General features: G+C 42.7%; 1 protein-coding gene across 1 annotated transcript in view; it reads right to left on the bottom strand.

The window, feature by feature from the left end:
- LOC308609661 (bromodomain-containing protein 3-like) overlaps positions 1-24,999 on the bottom strand; it is a gene marked incomplete at its 3' end in the record, with an annotated part of 213,036 nt that overhangs the window by 165,585 nt on the left and 22,452 nt on the right. The gene's annotated exons all lie outside the window — the stretch shown is intronic.

Below are 24,999 nucleotides of genomic sequence, written 5' to 3'. Positions count from 1 at the left end.
TTATTCATTTTTATAAATCTTTTTACTTATAAAGATTTGAACTTTTGAAGATTCCAGCTTACTTGTAAGTTTCGAAGGGTCAGATCGTCTACATTATTGCTCGCCTAAGGCTTAGTTCAACATATAGCAATGTATATATTGACCTATTTTCCCCTCGACTTTCTGTGTTTCCCTACATCTCACCTTTCTTTGCAGACAAGCCACTTGAAATACCTTTAACTTATTTCACAGCCAATAAGTCTTTGAAATAATGTGTATGTTTTAGCGAAATCTTATATAATTAGTCAGAAAATCTGACATGCCATAGTTTTCAAAACAGCATAATTTCACTCTTCTCTATGATGAATCTGTTGTATTACACAAACTTTGCATATTTAGCTTTGTCAATGGCATGTACTTTAAAAATGTTTTAGAGATCCTACCAGTCTTTGAAAACATCCTTGTTCCTTGTTTCAGTTCCAGTTTTATGTATATTTTCTGCCTTGCACCTGAGTATTCCAACATGTGATTGATGGCCTAGGGAATCTAATTCTGGTATTGATTGTTTTTGCTGATTGTCTCCCCCTTGTAGCTGATTTCTTCATTATTGTGTAAATTTAGATCATGAGCTCATGTTTAGCTAAACAGCTGAAATTGTAAGAGGCTTAGGTGTGAACGCTCGTAAGCTTCTTCAGAAAGTCGGCAAAGATTTATTTGTGTCCCTCCAATGAGTTGCCCGCGAGGACCCCGTTTTCTACAAGTGTTGTTCCAATACTTCCTCTAGACGCAGGGACTCAGACAGGGCTGCTTTGCGGCCCCAGATCTGGGGCAGTGGCAGTGGGCGGCCTGTGGCCCGGGCAGGAGACTCTCCGCGTGTGTACCAAGGACCCATCAGCCTGCGAACTTCGGTCACCTGGCAGGAAGGTACGATGCCCAGATCTATGGTTAGCTGTGCAGCGAGGTGTATTGCGTGGACAGGTTTCACACACACTTCAAGTAAGAGGGCGGCCTGAGTGGATAGGTGAGAGTTTGGGTATCTGTGCCGACAAAGAAGGCGCTCTTCGGCATGGGCCTAAATGCTTGTGACACACCACTGGGACTGCCGGGATCTGAGGGCCCTGCCCCGGGCCCCTGCTCCCCTGCCCTTTGTTCAGTCACAGCAGAGATGGCCACTCCCACTCCCTCAGTGAGGGCAGTGTTCCAACCTCCCTCACCCGCCCCCCTCTCCACAGGTTACCATGGACTACAGATGCTGCATTCTGAGGCCAGGGCGTTCCGAGAATGCCAAGGGCAGACATGATGACCTTAAATGACTTCCTCTTGTGTCAGTTTTGGTAAACTTTAGGAGCTAGGAAATGGTCCACTTTACAGAAATGTTCTATTTTACTGGCATTTCCTATATTCTCTGCTGTAACATTGTCCTGATTCTTTCTGTATATTCTTTACTTATGTTTGTGTTTTCCTAAATCAAAGTGTGTCTTTTAAATCTTTTCAAAGAATATTCTTTGGACTAACTACATCACCTGAATTTTATACGTTTTTTGTTGTATTAAGTTCTGCTCATATCTTTATTTATCTTTCTTCTATGTTCTCAGGGATTATTGTTTTGATCTTCTGATGTCAATTAAAACACTTGGTTATTCATTTTCATAAATCTATTTACTTATAAAGATTTGAACTTTTGAAGATTCCTGCTTACTTGTAAGTTTCTAAGGGTCAGGTCCTCTACATTGTTGCGGGCCTAAGGCTTAGTTCACCATATAGCAATGTATATATTGACCTATTTTCCCCTCGACTTTCTGTGATTCCCTACATCTCACCTTTCTTTGCAGACAAGCCATTTGAAATACACAACTTATTTCACAGCCAATAAGTCTTTGAAATAATGTGTATTTTTTAGCGAAATCTTCTTATATAATTAGGCAGAAAATCTGACATGCCATAGTTTTCAAAACAGCATAATTTCACGCTTTTCTATGATGAATCTGTTGTATTACACAACCTTTTAATATTTAGCTTTGTCAATGATATGTACTTTAAATATGCTTTAGAGATCCTTCCAGACTTTGAAAACATCCTTGTTCCTTGTTTCAGTTCCAGTTTTATGTATATTATCTGCCTTGCACCTGATTATTCCAACATGTGATGAATGGCCTAGGGAATCTAATTCTGGTATTGATTGTTTTTGCTAATTGTCTCCCCCTTGTAGCTGATTTCTTCATTATTGTGTACATTTAGATCATGAGCTCATGTTTAGCTAAACAGTTGACATTTTAAGAGGCTTAGGTGTGAACGCTCGTAAGCTACATCAGAAATTCGCAAAGATTTATTTGTGTCCTTCCAAAGAGTTGCCCGCTAGGACCCCGATTTCTACAAGTGTTGGTCCTATACTTCCTCTAGAGGCAGGGACTCAGACAGGGCTGCTTTGCGGCCCCCGATCTGGGGCCGGGGCCGTGAGCGGCCTGTGGCACGGTCAGGAAGCTCTCCGCGTGTGTCCCAGGGACCCATCTGCCTGCGAACTTCGGTCCCCTGGCAGGAAGCTACGATGCCCAGACGTATGGTTAGCTGTGCAGCGAGGGGTACTGCGTGGACAGGTTCCACACACACTTTAAGTATGAGGGCGGGCTGAGTGGAAAGGTTAGTGTTTGGGCAGCTGTGGAGACAAAGAAGGCGCACTTTGGCCAGGGCCTAAATGCTTGTGACACCCCATTGGGCCTGCCGGGCTCTGAGGGCCCTGCCCTGGGACCCCTGCTCCCTTGGCTTTGTTCAGTCACAGCAGAGATGGCCACACCCACTCCCTCAGTGAGGGCAGTGTTCCAACCTCCCTCAGCCCCGCCCCCTCTCCACAGGTTACCATGGACTACAGATGCTGCATTCTGAGGCCAGGGCATTCCGAGAATGCCAAGGGCAGACATGATGACCTTAAATGATTACCTCTTGTGTCAGTTTTGGTAAACTTTAGGAGCTAGGAATTGGTCCACTTTACAGAAATGTTCTAATTTACTGGCATTTCCTATATTCTCTGCTATAACTTTGTCCTGATTCTTTCTGTATATTGTTTACTTATGTTTTTGTTTTCCTTAATCAAAGTGTGTCTTAAATCTTTTCAAAGAATATTCTTTGGACTTACTAAATCACCTCAATTTTATACGTTTTCTATTGTATTAAATTCTGCTCATATCTTTATTTATCTTTTTTCTATGTTCTCAGGGTTTATTGTTTGGATGTTCTGATGTCAATTAAAACACTTGGTTATTCATTTTAATAAATCTTTTTACTTATAAAGATTTGAACTTTTGAAGATTCCAGCTTACTTGTAAGTTTCTAAGGGTCAGGTCCTCTATATTGTTGCTGGCCTAAGGCTTAGTTCACCCTATAGCAATGTATATATTGACCTATTTTCCCCTCGACTTTCTGTGATTCCCTACATCTCACCTTTCTTTGCAGACAAGCCATTTGAAATACCCTTATTTCACAGCCCATAAGTCTTTGAAATAATGTGTATTTTTTAGAGAAATCTTCTTATATAATTAGGCGGAAAATCTGACTTGCCATAGTTTTCAAAACAGCATAATTTCACTCTGCTCAATGATGAATCTGTTGTATTACACAATCTTTGAGTATTTACCTTTGTCAATGACATGTTCTTTAAAAATGTTTTAGAGATCCTACCAGTCTTTGAAAACATCCTTGTTCCTTGTTTCAGTTCCAGTTTTATGTATATTTTCTGCCTTGCACCTGATTATTCCAACATCTGATGGATGGCCTAGGGAATCTCATTCTGGTATTGATTGTTTTTGCTGATGGTCTCCCCCTGTAGCTGATTTTTTCATTATTCTGTAAATTTAGATCATGAGCTCATGTTTAGCTAAACAGCTGACCTTGTAAGAGGATTAGGTGTGAACGCTCGTAAGCTTCATCAGAAAGTCGGCAAAGATTTATTTGTGTCCCTCCAATGAGTTGCCCACGAGGACCCCGTTTTCTACAAGTGTTGGTTCAATACTTCCTCTAGAGGCAGGGACTCAGACAGGGCTGCTTTGCGTCCCCAGATCTGGGGCAGTGGCAGTGGGCGGCCTTTGGCCCGGGCAGAAGTCTCTCCGCGTGTGTCCCAGGGACCCATCTGCCTGCGAACTTCGGTCACCTGGCAGGAAGCTACGATGCCCAGACCTATGGTTAGCTGTGCAGCGAGGTGTATTGCGCAGACAGGTTTCACACACACTTCAAGTAAGAGGGCGGCCTGAGTGGATAGGTGAGAGTTTGGGCAGCTGTGCAGACAAAGAAGGCGCTCTTCGGCCTGTGCCTAAATGCTTGTGACACCCCAATGGGACTGCCGGGCTCTGAGGGCCCTGCCATGGGCCACTGCTCCCCTGCCCTTTGTTCAGTCACAGCAGAGATGGCCACTCCCACTCCCACAGTGAGGGCTGTGTTCCAACCTCCCTCACCCCACCCCTCTCCGCAGGTTACCATGGACTAAAGATGCTGCATTATGAGGCCAGGGCGTTCCGAGAAGGACAACGGCAGACATGATGACCTTAAATGATTTCCTCTTGTGTCAGTTTTGGTAAACTTTAGGAGCTAGGAAATGGTCCACTTTACAGAAATGTTCTATTTTACTGGCATTTCCTATATTCTCTGCTGTAACATTGTCCTGATTCTTTCTGTATATTCTTTACTTATATTTGTGTTTTCCTAAATCAAAGTGTGTCTTTTAAATCTTTTCAAAGAATATTCTTTGGACTTACTACATCACCTGAATTTTATACGTTTTTTGTTGTATTAAGTTCTGCTCATATCTTTATTTATCTTTCTTCTATGTTCTCAGGGATTATTGTTTTGATCTTCTGATGTCAATTAAAACACTTGGTTATTCATTTTCATAAATCTATTTACTTATAAAGATTTGAACTTTTGAAGATTCCTGCTTACTTGTAAGTTTCTAAGGGTCAGGTCCTCTACATTGTTGCGGGCCTAAGGCTTAGTTCACCATATAGCAATGTATATATTGACCTATTTTCCCCTCGACTTTCTGTGATTCCCTACATCTCACCTTTCTTTGCAGACAAACCATTTGAAATACCGTTAACTTATTTCACAGCCAATAAGTCTTTGAAATAATGTGTATTTTTTAGCGAAATCTTCTTATATAATTAGGCAGAAAATCTGACATGCCATAGTTTTCAAAACAGCATAATTTCACGCTTTTCTATGATGAATCTGTTGTATTACACAACCTTTTAATATTTAGCTTTGTCAATGATATGTACTTTAAATATGCTTTAGAGATCCTTCCAGACTTTGAAAACATCCTTGTTCCTTGTTTCATTTCCAGTTTTATGTATATTATCTGCCTTGCACCTGATTATTCCAACATGTGATGAATGGCCTAGGGAATCTAATTCTGGTATTGATTGTTTTTGCTAATTGTCTCCCCCTTGTAGCTGATTTCTTCATTATTGTGTACATTTAGATCATGAGCTCATGTTTAGCTAAACAGTTGACATTTTAAGAGGCTTAGGTGTGAACGCTCGTAAGCTACATCAGAAATTCGCAAAGATTTATTTGTGTCCTTCCAAAGAGTTGCCCGCTAGGACCCCGTTTTCTACAAGTGTTGGTCCTATACTTCCTCTAGAGGCAGGGACTCAGACAGGGCTGCTTTTTGGCCCCCGATCTGGGGCCGGGGCCGTGAGCGGCCTGTGGCACGGTCAGGAAGCTCTCCGCGTGTGTCCCAGGGACCCATCTGCCTGCGAACTTCGGTCCCCTGGCAGGAAGCTACGATGCCCAGACGTATGGTTAGCTGTGCAGCGAGGGGTACTGCGTGGACAGGTTCCACACACACTTTAAGTATGAGGGCGGGCTGAGTGGAAAGGTTAGTGTTTGGGCAGCTGTGGAGACAAAGAAGGCGCACTTTGGCCAGGGCCTAAATGCTTGTGACACCCCATTGGGCCTGCCGGGCTCTGAGGGCCCTGCCCTGGGACCCCTGCTCCCTTGGCTTTGTTCAGTCACAGCAGAGATGGCCACTCCCACTCCCTCAGTGAGGGCAGTGTTCCAACCTCCCTCAGCCCCGCCCCCTCTCCGCAGGTTACCATGGACTACAGATGCTGCATTCTGAGGCCAGGGCATTCCGAGAATGCCAAGGGCAGACATGATGACCTTAAATGATTTCCTCTTGTGTCAGTTTTGGTAAACTTTAGGAGCTAGGAATTGGTCCACTTTACAGAAATGTTCTAATTTACTGGCATTTCCTATATTCTCTGCTATAACTTTGTCCTGATTCTTTCTGTATATTGTTTACTTATGTTTTTGTTTTCCTTAATCAAAGTGTGTCTTTTAAATCTTTTCAAAGAATATTCTTTGGACTTACTAAATCACCTCAATTTTATACGTTTTCTATTGTATTAAATTCTGCTCATATCTTTATTTATCTTTTTTCTATGTTCTCAGGGTTTATTGTTTGGATGTTCTGATGTCAATTAAAACACTTGGTTATTCATTTTAATAAATCTTTTTACTTATAAAGATTTGAACTTTTGAAGATTCCAGCTTACTTGTAAGTTTCTAAGGGTCAGGTCCTCTATATTGTTGCTGGCCTAAGGCTTAGTTCACCCTATAGCAATGTATATATTGACCTATTTTCCCCTCGACTTTCTGTGATTCCCTACATCTCACCTTTCTTTGCAGACAAGCCATTTGAAATACCCTTATTTCACAGCCCATAAGTCTTTGAAATAATGTGTATTTTTTAGAGAAATCTTCTTATATAATTAGGCGGAAAATCTGACTTGCCATAGTTTTCAAAACAGCATAATTTCACTCTGCTCAATGATGAATCTGTTGTATTACACAATCTTTGAGTATTTACCTTTGTCAATGACATGTTCTTTAAAAATGTTTTAGAGATCCTACCAGTCTTTGAAAACATCCTTGTTCCTTGTTTCAGTTCCAGTTTTATATATATTTTCTGCCTTGCACCTGATTATTCCAACATCTGATGGATGGCCTAGGGAATCTCATTCTGGTATTGATTGTTTTTGCTGATGGTCTCCCCCTGTAGCTGATTTTTTCATTATTCTGTAAATTTAGATCATGAGCTCATGTTTAGCTAAACAGCTGACCTTGTAAGAGGATTAGGTGTGAACGCTCGTAAGCTTCATCAGAAAGTCGGCAAAGATTTATTTATTTGTGTCCCTCCAATGAGTTGCCCACGAGGACCCCGTTTTCTACAAGTGTTGGTTCAATACTTCCTCTAGAGGCAGGGACTCAGACAGGGCTGCTTTGCGTCCCCAGATCTGGGGCAGTGGCAGTGGGCGGCCTTTGGCCCGGGCAGAAGTCTCTCCGCGTGTGTCCCAGGGACCCATCTGCCTGCGAACTTCGGTCACCTGGCAGGAAGCTACGATGCCCAGACCTATGGTTAGCTGTGCAGCGAGGTGTATTGCGCGGACAGGTTTCACACACACTTCAAGTAAGAGGGCGGCCTGAGTGGATAGGTGAGAGTTTGGGCAGCTGTGCAGACAAAGAAGGCGCTCTTCGGCCTGTGCCTAAATGCTTGTGACACCCCAATGGGACTGCCGGGCTCTGAGGGCCCTGCCATGGGCCACTGCTCCCCTGCCCTTTGTTCAGTCACAGCAGAGATGGCCACTCCCACTCCCTAAGTGAGGGCTGTGTTCCAACCGCCCTCAGCCCCGCCCCCTCTCCCCAGGTTACCATGGACTACAGATGCTGCATTCTGAGGCCTGGGCGTTCCGAGAATGTCAAGGGCAGACATGATGACCTTAAATGATTTCCTCTTGTGTCAGTTTTGGTAAACTTTAGGAGCTAGGAAATGGTCCATTTTACAGAAATGTTCTAATTTACTGGCATTTCCTATATTCTCTGCTGTAACATTGTCCTGATTCTTTCTGTATATTCTTTACTTATGTTTGTGTTTTCCTAAATCAAAGTGTGTCTTTTAAATCTTTTCAAAGAATATTCTTTGGACTTACTACATCACCTGAATTTTATACGTTTTCTGTTGTATTAAGTTCTGCTCATATTTTTACTTATCTTTTTTCTATGTTCTCAGGGTTTATTGTTTTGATCTTCTGATGTCAATTAAAACACTTGGTTATTCATTTTCATAAATCTATTTACTTATAAAGATTTGAACTTTTGAAGATTCCAGCTTACTTGTAAGTTTCTAAGGGTCAGGTCCTCTACATTGTTGTAGGCCTAAGGCTTAGTTCACCATATAGCAATGTATATATTGACCTATTTTCCCCTCGACTTTCTGTGATTCCCTACATCTCACCTTTCTTTGCAGACAAGCCATTTGAAATACACAACTTATTTCACAGCCAATAAGTCTTTGAAATAATGTGTATTTTTTAGCGAAATCTTCTTATATAATTAGGCAGAAAATCTGACATGCCATAGTTTTCAAAACAGCATAATTTCACGCTTTTCTATGATGAATCTGTTGTATTACACAACCTTTTAATATTTAGCTTTGTCAATGATATGTACTTTAAATATGCTTTAGAGATCCTTCCAGACTTTGAAAACATCCTTGTTCCTTGTTTCAGTTCCAGTTTTATGTATATTATCTGCCTTGCACCTGATTATTCCAACATGTGATGAATGGCCTAGGGAATCTAATTCTGGTATTGATTGTTTTTGCTAATTGTCTCCCCCTTGTAGCTGATTTCTTCATTATTGTGTACATTTAGATCATGAGCTCATGTTTAGCTAAACAGTTGACATTTTAAGAGGCTTAGGTGTGAACGCTCGTAAGCTACATCAGAAATTCGCAAAGATTTATTTGTGTCCTTCCAAAGAGTTGCCCGCTAGGACCCCGATTTCTACAAGTGTTGGTCCTATACTTCCTCTAGAGGCAGGGACTCAGACAGGGCTGCTTTGCGGCCCCCGATATGGGGCCGGGGCCGTGAGCGGCCTGTGGCACGGTCAGGAAGCTCTCCGCGTGTGTCCCAGGGACCCATCTGCCTGCGAACTTCGGTCCCCTGGCAGGAAGCTACGATGCCCAGACGTATGGTTAGCTGTGCAGCGAGGGGTACTGCGTGGACAGGTTCCACACACACTTTAAGTATGAGGGCGGGCTGAGTGGAAAGGTTAGTGTTTGGGCAGCTGTGGAGACAAAGAAGGCGCACTTTGGCCAGGGCCTAAATGCTTGTGACACCCCATTGGGCCTGCCGGGCTCTGAGGGCCCTGCCCTGGGACCCCTGCTCCCTTGGCTTTGTTCAGTCACAGCAGAGATGGCCACACCCACTCCCTCAGTGAGGGCAGTGTTCCAACCTCCCTCAGCCCCGCCCCCTCTCCGCAGGTTACCATGGACTACAGATGCTGCATTCTGAGGCCAGGGCATTCCGAGAATGCCAAGGGCAGACATGATGACCTTAAATGATTACCTCTTGTGTCAGTTTTGGTAAACTTTAGGAGCTAGGAATTGGTCCACTTTACAGAAATGTTCTAATTTACTGGCATTTCCTATATTCTCTGCTATAACTTTGTCCTGATTCTTTCTGTATATTGTTTACTTATGTTTTTGTTTTCCTTAATCAAAGTGTGTCTTAAATCTTTTCAAAGAATATTCTTTGGACTTACTAAATCACCTCAATTTTATACGTTTTCTATTGTATTAAATTCTGCTCATATCTTTATTTATCTTTTTTCTATGTTCTCAGGGTTTATTGTTTGGATGTTCTGATGTCAATTAAAACACTTGGTTATTCATTTTAATAAATCTTTTTACTTATAAAGATTTGAACTTTTGAAGATTCCAGCTTACTTGTAAGTTTCTAAGGGTCAGGTCCTCTATATTGTTGCTGGCCTAAGGCTTAGTTCACCCTATAGCAATGTATATATTGACCTATTTTCCCCTCGACTTTCTGTGATTCCCTACATCTCACCTTTCTTTGCAGACAAGCCATTTGAAATACCCTTATTTCACAGCCCATAAGTCTTTGAAATAATGTGTATTTTTTAGAGAAATCTTCTTATATAATTAGGCGGAAAATCTGACTTGCCATAGTTTTCAAAACAGCATAATTTCACTCTGCTCAATGATGAATCTGTTGTATTACACAATCTTTGAGTATTTACCTTTGTCAATGACATGTTCTTTAAAAATGTTTTAGAGATCCTACCAGTCTTTGAAAACATCCTTGTTCCTTGTTTCAGTTCCAGTTTTATGTATATTTTCTGCCTTGCACCTGATTATTCCAACATCTGATGGATGGCCTAGGGAATCTCATTCTGGTATTGATTGTTTTTGCTGATGGTCTCCCCCTGTAGCTGATTTTTTCATTATTCTGTAAATTTAGATCATGAGCTCATGTTTAGCTAAACAGCTGACCTTGTAAGAGGATTAGGTGTGAACGCTCGTAAGCTTCATCAGAAAGTCGGCAAAGATTTATTTGTGTCCCTCCAATGAGTTGCCCACGAGGACCCCGTTTTCTACAAGTGTTGGTTCAATACTTCCTCTAGAGGCAGGGACTCAGACAGGGCTGCTTTGCGTCCCCAGATCTGGGGCAGTGGCAGTGGGCGGCCTTTGGCCCGGGCAGAAGTCTCTCCGCGTGTGTCCCAGGGACCCATCTGCCTGCGAACTTCGGTCACCTGGCAGGAAGCTACGATGCCCAGACCTATGGTTAGCTGTGCAGCGAGGTGTATTGCGCAGACAGGATTCACACACACTTCAAGTAAGAGGTCGGCCTGAGTGGATAGGTGAGAGTTTGGGCAGCTGTGCAGACAAAGAAGGCGCTCTTCGGCATGGGCCTAAATGCTTGTGACACACCACTGGGACTGCCGGGATCTGAGGGCCCTGCCCCGGGCCCCTGCTCCCCTGCCCTTTGTTCAGTCACAGCAGAGATGGCCACTCCCACTCCCTCAGTGAGGGCAGTGTTCCAACCTCCCTCACCCGCCCCCCTCTCCACAGGTTACCATGGACTACAGATGCTGCATTCTGAGGCCAGGGCGTTCCGAGAATGCCAAGGGCAGACATGATGACCTTAAATGACTTCCTCTTGTGTCAGTTTTGGTAAACTTTAGGAGCTAGGAAATGGTCCACTTTACAGAAATGTTCTATTTTACTGGCATTTCCTATATTCTCTGCTGTAACATTGTCCTGATTCTTTCTGTATATTCTTTACTTATGTTTGTGTTTTCCTAAATCAAAGTGTGTCTTTTAAATCTTTTCAAAGAATATTCTTTGGACTAACTACATCACCTGAATTTTATACGTTTTTTGTTGTATTAAGTTCTGCTCATATCTTTATTTATCTTTCTTCTATGTTCTCAGGGATTATTGTTTTGATCTTCTGATGTCAATTAAAACACTTGGTTATTCATTTTCATAAATCTATTTACTTATAAAGATTTGAACTTTTGAAGATTCCTGCTTACTTGTAAGTTTCTAAGGGTCAGGTCCTCTACATTGTTGCGGGCCTAAGGCTTAGTTCACCATATAGCAATGTATATATTGACCTATTTTCCCCTCGACTTTCTGTGATTCCCTACATCTCACCTTTCTTTGCAGACAAACCATTTGAAATACCGTTAACTTATTTCACAGCCAATAAGTCTTTGAAATAATGTGTATTTTTTAGCGAAATATTCTTATATAATTAGGCAGAAAATCTGACCTGCCAGAGTTTTCAAAACAGCATAATTTCACTCTTCTCTATGATGAATCTGTTGTATTACACAACCTTTTAGTATTTAGCTTTGTCAATGACATGTACTTTAAAAATGTTGTAGAGATACTTCCAGACTTTGAAAACATCCTTGTTCCTTGTTTCAGTTCCAGTTTTATGTATATTATCTGCCTTGCACCTGATTATTCCAACATGTGATGGATGGCCTAGGGAATCTAATTCTGCTATTGATTGTTTTTGCTAATTGTCTCCCCCTTGTAGCTGGTTTCTTCATTATTGTGTACATTTAGATCATGAGCTCATGTTTAGCTAAACAGCTGACCTTGTAATAGGATTAGGTGTGAACGCTCGTAAGCTTCATCAGAAAGTCGCAAGGATTTATTTGTGTCCCTCCAATGAGTTGCCCGCTAGGACCCCGTTTTCTACAAGTGTTGGTCCTATACTTCCTCTAGAGGCAGGGACTCAGAGAGGGCTGCTTTGCGGCCCCCGATCTGGGGCCGGGGCAGTGAGCGGCCTATGGCCCTGTCAGGAAGCTCTCCGCGTGTGTCCCAGGGACCCATCTGCCTGCGAACTTCGGTCCCCTGGCAGGAAGCTACGATGCCCAGACCTATGGTTAGCTGTGCAGCGAGGGGTACTGCGTGGACAGGTTCCACACACACTTCAAGTATGAGGGCGGGCTGAGTGGAAAGGTTAGTGTTTGGGCAGCTGTGCAGACAAAGAAGGCGCCCTTTGGCCTGGGCCTACATGTTTGTGACACCCCATTGGGCCAGCCGGGCTCTGAGGGCCCTGCGTGGGACCCCTGCTCCCTTGCCTTTGTTCAGTCACAGCAGAGATGGCCACACCCACTCCCTCAGTGAGGGCAGTGTTCCAACCTCCCTCAGCCCCGCCCCCGGCCCGCAGGTTACCATGGACTACAGATGCTGCATTCTGAGGCCAGGGCGTTCCGAGAATGACAAGGGCAGACATGATGATCTTAAATGATTTCCTCTTGTGTCAGTTTTGGTAAACTTTAGGAGCTAGGAAATGGTCCACTTTACAGAAATATTCAAATTTACTGGCATTTCCTATATTCTCTGCTATAACTTTGTCCTGATTCTTTCTGTATATTGTTTACTAATGTTTTTGTTCTCCTTAATCAAAGTGTGTCTTTTAAATCTTTTCAAAGAATATTCTTTGGACTTACTAAATCACCTCAATTTTATACATTTTCTGTTGTATTAAATTCTGCTCATATCTTTATTTATCTTTTTTCTATTCTCTCAGGGTTTATTGTTTTGATCTTCTGATGTCAATTAAAACACTTGGTTATTCATTTTTATAAATCTTTTTACTTATAAAGATTTGAACTTTTGAAGATTCCAGCTTACTTGTAAGTTTCGAAGGGTCAGATCGTCTACATTATTGCTCGCCTAAGGCTTAGTTCAACATATAGCAATGTATATATTGACCTATTTTCCCCTCGACTTTCTGTGTTTCCCTACATCTCACCTTTCTTTGCAGACAAGCCACTTGAAATACCTTTAACTTATTTCACAGCCAATAAGTCTTTGAAATAATGTGTATGTTTTAGCGAAATCTTATATAATTAGTCAGAAAATCTGACATGCCATAGTTTTCAAAACAGCATAATTTCACTCTTCTCTATGATGAATCTGTTGTATTACACAAACTTTGCATATTTAGCTTTGTCAATGGCATGTACTTTAAAAATGTTTTAGAGATCCTACCAGTCTTTGAAAACATCCTTGTTCCTTGTTTCAGTTCCAGTTTTATGTATATTTTCTGCCTTGCACCTGAGTATTCCAACATGTGATTGATGGCCTAGGGAATCTAATTCTGGTATTGATTGTTTTTGCTGATTGTCTCCCCCTTGTAGCTGATTTCTTCATTATTGTGTAAATTTAGATCATGAGCTCATGTTTAGCTAAACAGCTGAAATTGTAAGAGGCTTAGGTGTGAACGCTCGTAAGCTTCTTCAGAAAGTCGGCAAAGATTTATTTGTGTCCCTCCAATGAGTTGCCCGCGAGGACCCCGTTTTCTACAAGTGTTGTTCCAATACTTCCTCTAGACGCAGGGACTCAGACAGGGCTGCTTTGCGGCCCCAGATCTGGGGCAGTGGCAGTGGGCGGCCTGTGGCCCGGGCAGGAGACTCTCCGCGTGTGTACCAAGGACCCATCAGCCTGCGGACTTCGGTCACATGGCAGGAAGATACGATGCCCAGATCTATGGTTAGCTGTGCAGCGAGGTGTATTGCGTGGACAGGTTTCACACACACTTCAAGTAAGAGGGCGGCCTGAGTGGATAGGTGAGAGTTTGGGTATCTGTGCCGACAAAGAAGGCGCTCTTCGGCATGGGCCTAAATGCTTGTGACACACCACTGGGACTGCCGGGCTCTGAGGGCCCTGCCCCGGGCCCCTGCTCCCCTGCCCTTTGTTCAGTCACAGCAGAGATGGCCACTCCCACTCCCTCAGTGAGGGCAGTGTTCCAACCTCCCTCACCCGCCCCCCTCTCCACAGGTTACCATGGACTACAGATGCTGCATTCTGAGGCCAGGGCGTTCCGAGAATGCCAAGGGCAGACATGATGACCTTAAATGACTTCCTCTTGTGTCAGTTTTGGTAAACTTTAGGAGCTAGGAAATGGTCCACTTTACAGAAATGTTCTAATTTACTGGCATTTCCTATATTCTCTGCTGTAACATTGTCCTGATTCTTTCTGTATATTCTTTACTTATGTTTGTGTTTTCCTAAATCAAAGTGTGTCTTTTAAATCTTTTCAAAGAATATTCTTTGGACTTACTACATCACCTGAATTTTATACGTTTTCTGTTGTATTAAGTTCTGCTCATATTTTTACTTATCTTTTTTCTATGTTCTCAGGGTTTATTGTTTTGATCTTCTGATGTCAATTAAAACACTTGGTTATTCATTTTCATAAATCTATTTACTTATAAAGATTTGAACTTTGGAAGATTCCAGCTTACTTGTAAGTTTCTAAGGGTCAGGTCCTCTACATTGTTGTAGGCCTAAGGCTTAGTTCACCATATAGCAATGTATATATTGACCTATTTTCCCCTCGACTTTCTGTGATTCCCTACATCTCACCTTTCTTTGCAGACAAGCCATTTGAAATACACAACTTATTTCACAGCCAATAAGTCTTTGAAATAATGTGTATTTTTTAGCGAAATCTTCTTATATAATTAGGCAGAAAATCTGACATGCCATAGTTTTCAAAACAGCATAATTTCACGCTTTTCTATGATGAATCTGTTGTATTACACAACCTTTTAATATTTAGCTTTGTCAATGATATGTACTTTAAATATGCTTTAGAGATCCTTCCAGACTTTGAAAACATCCTTGTTCCTTGTTTCATTTCCAGTTTTATGTATATTATCTGCCTTGCACCTGATTATTCCAACATGTGATGAATGGCCTAGGGAATCTAATTCTGGTATTGATTGTTTTTGCTAATTGTCTCCCCCTTGTAGCTGGTTTCTTCATTATTGTGTACATTTAGATCATGAGCTCATGTTTAGCTAAACAGTTGACATTTTAAGAGGCTTAGGTGTGAACGCTCGTAAGCTACATCAGAAATTCGCAAAGATTTATTTGTGTCCTTCCAAAGAGTTGCCCGCTAGGACCCCGTTTTCTACAAGTGTTGGTCCTATACTTCCTCTAGAGGCAGGGACTCAGACAGGGCTGCTTTGTGGCCCCCGATCTGGGGCCGGGGCCGTGAGCGGCCTGTGGCACGGTCAGGAAGCTCTCCGCGTGTGTCCCAGGGACCCATCTGCCTGCGAACTTCGGTCCCCTGGCAGGAAGCTACGATGCCCAGACGTATGGTTAGCTGTGCAGCGAGGGGTACTGCGTGGACAGGTTCCACACACACTTTAAGTATGAGGGCGGGCTGAGTGGAAAGGTTAGTGTTTGGGCAGCAGTGGAGACAAAGAAGGCGCACTTTGGCCAGGGCCTAAATGCTTGTGACACCCCATTGGGCCTGCCGGGCTCTGAGGGCCCTGCCCTGGGACCCCTGCTCCCTTGGCTTTGTTCAGTCACAGCAGAGATGGCCACTCCCACTCCCTCAGTGAGGGCAGTGTTCCAACCTCCCTCAGCCCCGCCCCCGGCCCGCAGGTTACCATGGACTACAGATGCTGCATTCTGAGGCCAGGGCATTCCGAGAATGCCAAGGGCAGACATGATGACCTTAAATGATTTCCTCTTGTGTCAGTTTTGGTAAACTTTAGGAGCTAGGAATTGGTCCACTTTACAGAAATGTTCTAATTTACTGGCATTTCCTATATTCTCTGCTATAACTTTGTCCTGATTCTTTCTGTATATTGTTTACTTATGTTTTTGTTTTCCTTAATCAAAGTGTGTCTTTTAAATCTTTTCAAAGAATATTCTTTGGACTTACTAAATCACCTCAATTTTATACGTTTTCTATTGTATTAAATTCTGCTCATATCTTTATTTATCTTTTTTCTATGTTCTCAGGGTTTATTGTTTGGATGTTCTGATGTCAATTAAAACACTTGGTTATTCATTTTAATAAATCTTTTTACTTATAAAGATTTGAACTTTTGAAGATTCCAGCTTACTTGTAAGTTTCTAAGGGTCAGGTCCTCTATATTGTTGCTGGCCTAAGGCTTAGTTCACCCTATAGCAATGTATATATTGACCTATTTTCCCCTCGACTTTCTGTGATTCCCTACATCTCACCTTTCTTTGCAGACAAGCCATTTGAAATACCCTTATTTCACAGCCCATAAGTCTTTGAAATAATGTGTATTTTTTAGAGAAATCTTCTTATATAATTAGGCGGAAAATCTGACTTGCCATAGTTTTCAAAACAGCATAATTTCACTCTGCTCAATGATGAATCTGTTGTATTACACAATCTTTGAGTATTTACCTTTGTCAATGACATGTTCTTTAAAAATGTTTTAGAGATCCTACCAGTCTTTGAAAACATCCTTGTTCCTTGTTTCAGTTCCAGTTTTATATATATTTTCTGCCTTGCACCTGATTATTCCAACATCTGATGGATGGCCTAGGGAATCTCATTCTGGTATTGATTGTTTTTGCTGATGGTCTCCCCCTGTAGCTGATTTCTTCATTATTCTGTAAATTTAGATCATGAGCTCATGTTTAGCTAAACAGCTGACCTTGTAAGAGGATTAGGTGTGAACGCTCGTAAGCTTCATCAGAAAGTCGGCAAAGATTTATTTGTGTCCCTCCAATGAGTTGCCCACCAGGACCCCATTTTCTACAAGTGTTGGTTCAATACTTCCTCTAGAGGCAGGGACTCAGACAGGGCTGCTTTGCATCCCCAGATCTGGGGCAGTGGCAGTGGGCGGCCTTTGGCCCGGGCAGAAGTCTCTCCGCGTGTGTCCCAGGGACCCATCTGCCTGCGAACTTCGGTCACCTGGCAGGAAGCTACGATGCCCAGACCTATGGTTAGCTGTGCAGCGAGGTGTATTGCGCGGACAGGTTTCACACACACTTCAAGTAAGAGGGCGGCCTGAGTGGATAGGTGAGAGTTTGGGCAGCTGTGCAGACAAAGAAGGCGCTCTTCGGCATGGGCCTAAATGCTTGTGACACCCCAATGGGACTGCCGGGCTCTGAGGGCCCTGCCATGGGCCACTGCTCCCCTGCCCTTTGTTCAGTCACAGCAGAGATGGCCACTCCCACTCCCTCAGTGAGGGCAGTGTTCCAACCGCCCTCAGCCCCGCCCCCTCTCCCCAGGTTACCATGGACTACAGATGCTGCATTCTGAGGCCTGGGCGTTCCGAGAATGCCAAGGGCAGACATGATGACCTTAAATGATTTCCTCTTGTGTCAGTTTTGGTAAACTTTAGGAGCTAGGAAATGGTCCACTTTACAGAAATGTTCTAATTTACTGGCATTTCCTACATTCTCTGCTGTAACATTGTCCTGATTCTTTCTGTATATTCTTTACTTATGTTTGTGTTTTCCTAAATCAAAGTGTGTCTTTTAAATCTTTTCAAAGAATATTCTTTGGACTTACTACATCACCTGAATTTTATACGTTTTCTGTTGTATTAAGTTCTGCTCATATTTTTACTTATCTTTTTTCTATGTTCTCAGGGTTTATTGTTTTGATCTTCTGATGTCAATTAAAACACTTGGTTATTCATTTTCATAAATCTATTTACTTATAAAGATTTGAACTTTGGAAGATTCCAGCTTACTTGTAAGTTTCTAAGGGTCAGGTCCTCTACATTGTTGTAGGCCTAAGGCTTAGTTCACCATATAGCAATGTATATATTGACCTATTTTCCCCTCGACTTTCTGTGATTCCCTACATCTCACCTTTCTTTGCAGACAAGCCATTTGAAATACACAACTTATTTCACAGCCAATAAGTCTTTGAAATAATGTGTATTTTTTAGCGAAATCTTCTTATATAATTAGGCAGAAAATCTGACATGCCATAGTTTTCAAAACAGCATAATTTCACGCTTTTCTATGATGAATCTGTTGTATTACACAACCTTTTAATATTTAGCTTTGTCAATGATATGTACTTTAAATATGCTTTAGAGATCCTTCCAGACTTTGAAAACATCCTTGTTCCTTGTTTCATTTCCAGTTTTATGTATATTATCTGCCTTGCACCTGATTATTCCAACATGTGATGAATGGCCTAGGGAATCTAATTCTGGTATTGATTGTTTTTGCTAATTGTCTCCCCCTTGTAGCTGGTTTCTTCATTATTGTGTACATTTAGATCATGAGCTCATGTTTAGCTAAACAGTTGACATTTCAAGAGGCTTAGGTGTGAACGCTCGTAAGCTACATCAGAAATTCGCAAAGATTTATTTGTGTCCTTCCAAAGAGTTGCCCGCTAGGACCCCGATTTCTACAAGTGTTGGTCCTATACTTCCTCTAGAGGCAGGGACTCAGACAGGGCTGCTTTGTGGCCCCCGATCTGGGGCCGGGGCCGTGAGCGGCCTGTGGCACGGTCAGGAAGCTCTCCGCGTGTGTCCCAGGGACCCATCTGCCTGCGAACTTCGGTCCCCTGGCAGGAAGCTACGATGCCCAGACGTATGGTTAGCTGTGCAGCGAGGGGTACTGCGTGGACAGGTTCCACACACACTTTAAGTATGAGGGCGGGCTGAGTGGAAAGGTTAGTGTTTGGGCAGCTGTGGAGACAAAGAAGGCGCACTTTGGCCAGGGCCTAAATGCTTGTGACACCCCATTGGGCCTGCCGGGCTCTGAGGGCCCTGCCCTGGGACCCCTGCTCCCTTGGCTTTGTTCAGTCACAGCAGAGATGGCCACACCCACTCCCTCAGTGAGGGCAGTGTTCCAACCTCCCTCAGCCCCGCCCCCTCTCCGCAGGTTACCATGGACTACAGATGCTGCATTCTGAGGCCAGGGCATTCCGAGAATGCCAAGGGCAGACATGATGACCTTAAATGATTTCCTCTTGTGTCAGTTTTGGTAAACTTTAGGAGCTAGGAATTGGTCCACTTTACAGAAATGTTCTAATTTACTGGCATTTCCTATATTCTCTGCTATAACTTTGTCCTGATTCTTTCTGTATATTGTTTACTTATGTTTTTGTTTTCCTTAATCAAAGTGTGTCTTTTAAATCTTTTCAAAGAATATTCTTTGGACTTACTAAATCACCTCAATTTTATACGTTTTCTATTGTATTAAATTCTGCTCATATCTTTATTTATCTTTTTTCTATGTTCTCAGGGTTTATTGTTTGGATGTTCTGATGTCAATTAAAACACTTGGTTATTCATTTTAATAAATCTTTTTACTTATAAAGATTTGAACTTTTGAAGATTCCAGCTTACTTGTAAGTTTCTAAGGGTCAGGTCCTCTATATTGTTGCTGGCCTAAGGCTTAGTTCACCCTATAGCAATGTATATATTGACCTATTTTCCCCTCGACTTTCTGTGATTCCCTACATCTCACCTTTCTTTGCAGACAAGCCATTTGAAATACCCTTATTTCACAGCCCATAAGTCTTTGAAATAATGTGTATTTTTTAGAGAAATCTTCTTATATAATTAGGCGGAAAATCTGACTTGCCATAGTTTTCAAAACAGCATAATTTCACTCTGCTCAATGATGAATCTGTTGTATTACACAATCTTTGAGTATTTACCTTTGTCAATGACATGTTCTTTAAAAATGTTTTAGAGATCCTACCAGTCTTTGAAAACATCCTTGTTCCTTGTTTCAGTTCCAGTTTTATGTATATTTTCTGCCTTGCACCTGATTATTCCAACATCTGATGGATGGCCTAGGGAATCTCATTCTGGTATTGATTGTTTTTGCTGATGGTCTCCCCCTGTAGCTGATTTTTTCATTATTCTGTAAATTTAGATCATGAGCTCATGTTTAGCTAAACAGCTGACCTTGTAAGAGGATTAGGTGTGAACGCTCGTAAGCTTCATCAGAAAGTCGGCAAAGATTTATTTGTGTCCCTCCAATGAGTTGCCCACGAGGACCCCGTTTTCTACAAGTGTTGGTTCAATACTTCCTCTAGAGGCAGGGACTCAGACAGGGCTGCTTTGCATCCCCAGATCTGGGGCAGTGGCTGTGGGCGGCCTTTGGCCCGGGCAGAAGTCTCTCCGCGTGTGTCCCAGGGACCCATCTGCCTGCGAACTTCGGTCACCTGGCAGGAAGCTACGATGCCCAGACCTATGGTTAGCTGTGCAGCGAGGTGTATTGCGCGGACAGGTTTCACACACACTTCAAGTAAGAGGGCGGCCTGAGTGGATAGGTGAGAGTTTGGGCAGCTGTGCAGACAAAGAAGGCGCTCTTCGGCCTGTGCCTAAATGCTTGTGACACCCCAATGGGACTGCCGGGCTCTGAGGGCCCTGCCATGGGCCACTGCTCCCCTGCCCTTTGTTCAGTCACAGCAGAGATGGCCACTCCCTCTCCCACAGTGAGGGCTGTGTTCCAACCTCCCTCACCCCACCCCTCTCCGCAGGTTACCATGGACTAAAGATGCTGCATTATGAGGCCAGGGCGTTCCGAGAAGGACAACGGCAGACATGATGACCTTAAATGATTTCCTCTTGTGTCAGTTTTGGTAAACTTTAGGAGCTAGGAAATGGTCCACTTTACAGAAATGTTCTATTTTACTGGCATTTCCTATATTCTCTGCTGTAACATTGTCCTGATTCTTTCTGTATATTCTTTACTTATGTTTGTGTTTTCCTAAATCAAAGTGTGTCTTTTAAATCTTTTCAAAGAATATTCTTTGGACTTACTACATCACCTGAATTTTATACGTTTTTTGTTGTATTAAATTCTGCTCATATCTTTATTTATCTTTCTTCTATGTTCTCAGGGATTATTGTTTTGATCTTCTGATGTCAATTAAAACACTTGGGTATTCATTTTCATAAATCTATTTACTTATAAAGATTTGAACTTTTGAAGATTCCTGCTTACTTGTAAGTTTCTAAGGGTCAGTTCCTCTACATTGTTGCGGGCCTAAGGCTTAGTTCACCATATAGCAATGTATATATTGACCTATTTTCCCCTCGACTTTCTGTGATTCCCTACATCTCACCTTTCTTTGCAGACAAACCATTTGAAATACCGTTAACTTATTTCACAGCCAATAAGTCTTTGAAATAATGTGTATTTTTTAGCGAAATATTCTTATATAATTAGGCAGAAAATCTGACCTGCCAGAGTTTTCAAAACAGCATAATTTCACTCTTCTCTATGATGAATCTGTTGTATTACACAACCTTTTAGTATTTAGCTTTGTCAATGACATGTACTTTAAAAATGTTGTAGAGATACTTCCAGACTTTGAAAACATCCTTGTTCCTTGTTTCAGTTCCAGTTTTATGTATATTATCTGCCTTGCACCTGATTATTCCAACATGTGATGGATGGCCTAGGGAATCTAATTCTGCTATTGATTGTTTTTGCTAATTGTCTCCCCCTTGTAGCTGGTTTCTTCATTATTGTGTACATTTAGATCATGAGCTCATGTTTAGCTAAACAGCTGACCTTGTAATAGGATTAGGTGTGAACGCTCGTAAGCTTCTTCAGAAAGTCGCAAGGATTTATTTGTGTCCCTCCAATGAGTTGCCCGCTAGGACCCCGTTTTCTACAAGTGTTGGTCCTATACTTCCTCTAGAGGCAGGGACTCAGAGAGGGCTGCTTTGCGGCCCCCGATCTGGGGCCGGGGCAGTGAGCGGCCTATGGCCCGGTCAGGAAGCTCTCCGCGTGTGTCCCAGGGACCCATCTGCCTGCGAACTTCGGTCCCCTGGCAGGAAGCTACGATGCCCAGACCTATGGTTAGCTGTGCAGCGAGGGGTACTGCGTGGACAGGTTCCACACACACTTCAAGTATGAGGGCGGGCTGAGTGGAAAGGTTAGTGTTTGGGCAGCTGTGCAGACAAAGAAGGCGCCCTTTGGCCTGGGCCTACATGTTTGTGACACCCCATTGGGCCTGCCGGTCTCTGAGGGCCCTGCGTGGGACCCCTGCTCCCTTGCCTTTGTTCAGTCACAGCAGAGATGGCCACACCCACTCCCTCAGTGAGGGCAGTGTTCCAACCTCCCTCAGCCCCGCCCCCTGCCCGCAGGTTACCATGGACTACAGATGCTGCATTCTGAGGCCAGGGCATTCCGAGAATGACAAGGGCAGACATGATGATCTTAAATGATTTCCTCTTGTGTCAGTTTTGGTAAACTTTAGGAGCTAGGAAATGGTCCACTTTACAGAAATATTCAAATTTACTGGCATTTCCTATATTCTCTGCTATAACTTTGTCCTGATTCTTTCTGTATATTGTTTACTAATGTTTTTGTTCTCCTTAATCAAAGTGTGTCTTTTTAATGTTTTCAAAGAATATTCTTTGGACTTACTAAATCAGCTCAATTTTATACATTTTCTGTTTTATTAAATTCTGCTCATATCTTTATTTATCTTTTTTCTATTCTCTCAGGGTTTATTGTTTGGATGTTCTGATGTCAATTAAAACACTTGGTTATTCATTTTTATAAATCTTTTTACTTATAAAGATTTGAACTTTTGAAGATTCCAGCTTACTTGTAAGTTTCGAAGGGTCAGATCGTCTACATTATTGCTCGCCTAAGGCTTAGTTCAACATATAGCAATGTATATATTGACCTATTTTCCCCTCGACTTTCTGTGTTTCCCTACATCTCACCTTTCTTTGCAGACAAGCCACTTGAAATACCTTTAACTTATTTCACAGCCAATAAGTCTTTGAAATAATGTGTATGTTTTAGCGAAATCTTCTTATATAATTAGGCAGAAAATCTGACATGCCATAGTTTTCAAAACAGCATAATTTCACTCTTCTCTATGATGAATCTGTTGTATTACACAAACTTTGAATATTTAGCTTTGTTAATGGCATGTACTTTAAAAATGTTTTAGAGATCCTACCAGTCTTTGAAAACATCCTTGTTCCTTGTTTCAGTTCCAGATTTATGTATATTTTCTGCCTTGCACCTGAGTATTCCAACATGTGATTGATGGCCTAGGGAATCTAATTCTGGTATTGATTGTTTTTGCTGATTGTCTCCCCCTTGTAGCTGATTTCTTCATTATTGTGTAAACTTAGATCATGAGCTCATGTTTAGCTAAACAGTTGACATTGTAAGAGGCTTAGGTGTGAACGCTCGTAAGCTTCATCAGAAAGTCGGCAAAGATTTATTTGTGTCCCTCCAATGAGTTGCCCGCTAGGACCCCGTTTTCTACAAGTGTTGGTCCAATACTTCCTCTAGAGGCAGGGACTCAGACAGGGCTGCTTTGCGGCCTCCGATCTGGGGCCGGGGCAGTGAGCGGCGTGCGGCCCGGTCAGGAGCCTCTCCGCGTGTGTCCCAGTGACCCATCTGCCTGCACACTTCGGTCCCCTGGCAGGAAGCTACGATGCCCAGACCTATGGTTATCTCTGCAGCGAGTTTTACTGCATGGACAGGTTCCACACACACTTCAAGTAAGATGGCGGCCTGAGTGGAAAGGTGAGAGTTTGGGCAGCTGTGCAGACAAAGAAGGCGCTCTTTGGCCTGGTCCTAAATGCTTGTGACACCCCACTGGGACTGCCGGGCTCTGAGGGCCCTGCCTTGGGCCCCCTGCTCCCCTGCCCTTTGTTCAGTCACAGCAGAGATGGCCACACCCACTCCCTCAGTGAGGGCAGTGTTCCAACCGCCCTCAGCCCCGCCCCCTCTCCCCAGGTTACCATGGACTACAGATGCTGCATTCTGAGGCAAGGGCGTTCCGAGAATGCCAAGGGCAGACATGATGACCTTAAATGATTTCCTCTTGTGTCAGTTTTGGTAAACTTTAGGAGCTAGGAAATGGTCCACTTTACAAAAATGTTCAAATTTACTGGCATTTCAGATATTCTCTGCTATAACATTGTCCTGATTGTCTCTGTATATTCTTTACTTATGTTTTTGTTTTCCTTAATCAAAGTGTGTCTTTTAAATCTTTTCAAAAATATTCTTTAGACTTACTACATCACCTGAATTTTATACGTTTTCTGTTGTATTAAGTTCTGCTCATATCTTTATCTGTTTTCTATGTTTTCAGGGTTTATTGTTTTGATCTTCTGATGTCATATAAAACACATGATTATTCATTTTAATAAATCTTTTTCCTTATAAAGATTTGAACTTTTAAAGATTCCAGCTTACTTGTAAGATTCTAAGGCTCAGGTCCTCTACATTTTTGCAGGCCTAAGGCTTAGTTCAACATATAGCAATGTATATATTGACCTATTTTCCCCTCGACTTTCTGTGATTCCCTACATCTCACCTTTCTGTGCAGACAAGCCATTTGAAATATCCTTAACTTATTTCACAGCCAATAAGTGTTTGAAATAATGTGTATTTTTTAGAGAAATCGTCTTATAGAATTAGGCAGTAAATCTGACCAGCCATAGTTTTCAAAACAGCATAAATTCACTCTTCTCAAAGATTAATCTGTTGTATTACACAACCTTCGAGTATTTATCTTTATCAATGACATGTACTTTAAAAATGTTTTAGAGATCCTACCAGTCTTTGAAAACATCCTTGTTCCTTGTTCCCACGTGCCATCTGCCTTGTGGTCGGGAAAGCAACAGGCTGCACAAACAGCCGTCCCCCACTACGACGCCCACGGGCCTCACAGGCAGGCTCCTGACAAAGGGCCCTCGGCCCACGGTGAAGTGCAGGGCAGCGGGTGTCTGCCTTCTCTCCGCCTCTGCCCTGGCTAGAATGCCTGCTAGCCCCCAGCTGCTTGCCGCTGCCCACCTGAGCCTGCAGCTCCCAGGAGGCAGAAACTGGCCTCTTGGCCATCGCGTCCCTGGGGAGCAGGCTCGGGGCCTGGCCGCCACTTGGCCGCCGCTCAGGGG

Source organism: Mesoplodon bidens, assembly GCF_964165515.1.
Source record: "Mesoplodon bidens genome assembly, chromosome: Y".
NCBI classification, from domain to species: domain Eukaryota; kingdom Metazoa; phylum Chordata; class Mammalia; order Artiodactyla; family Ziphiidae; genus Mesoplodon; species Mesoplodon bidens.
The sequence above is the reverse complement of the archived record's forward strand: the minus strand, read 5'-3'. Positions and strand labels throughout refer to the sequence as shown.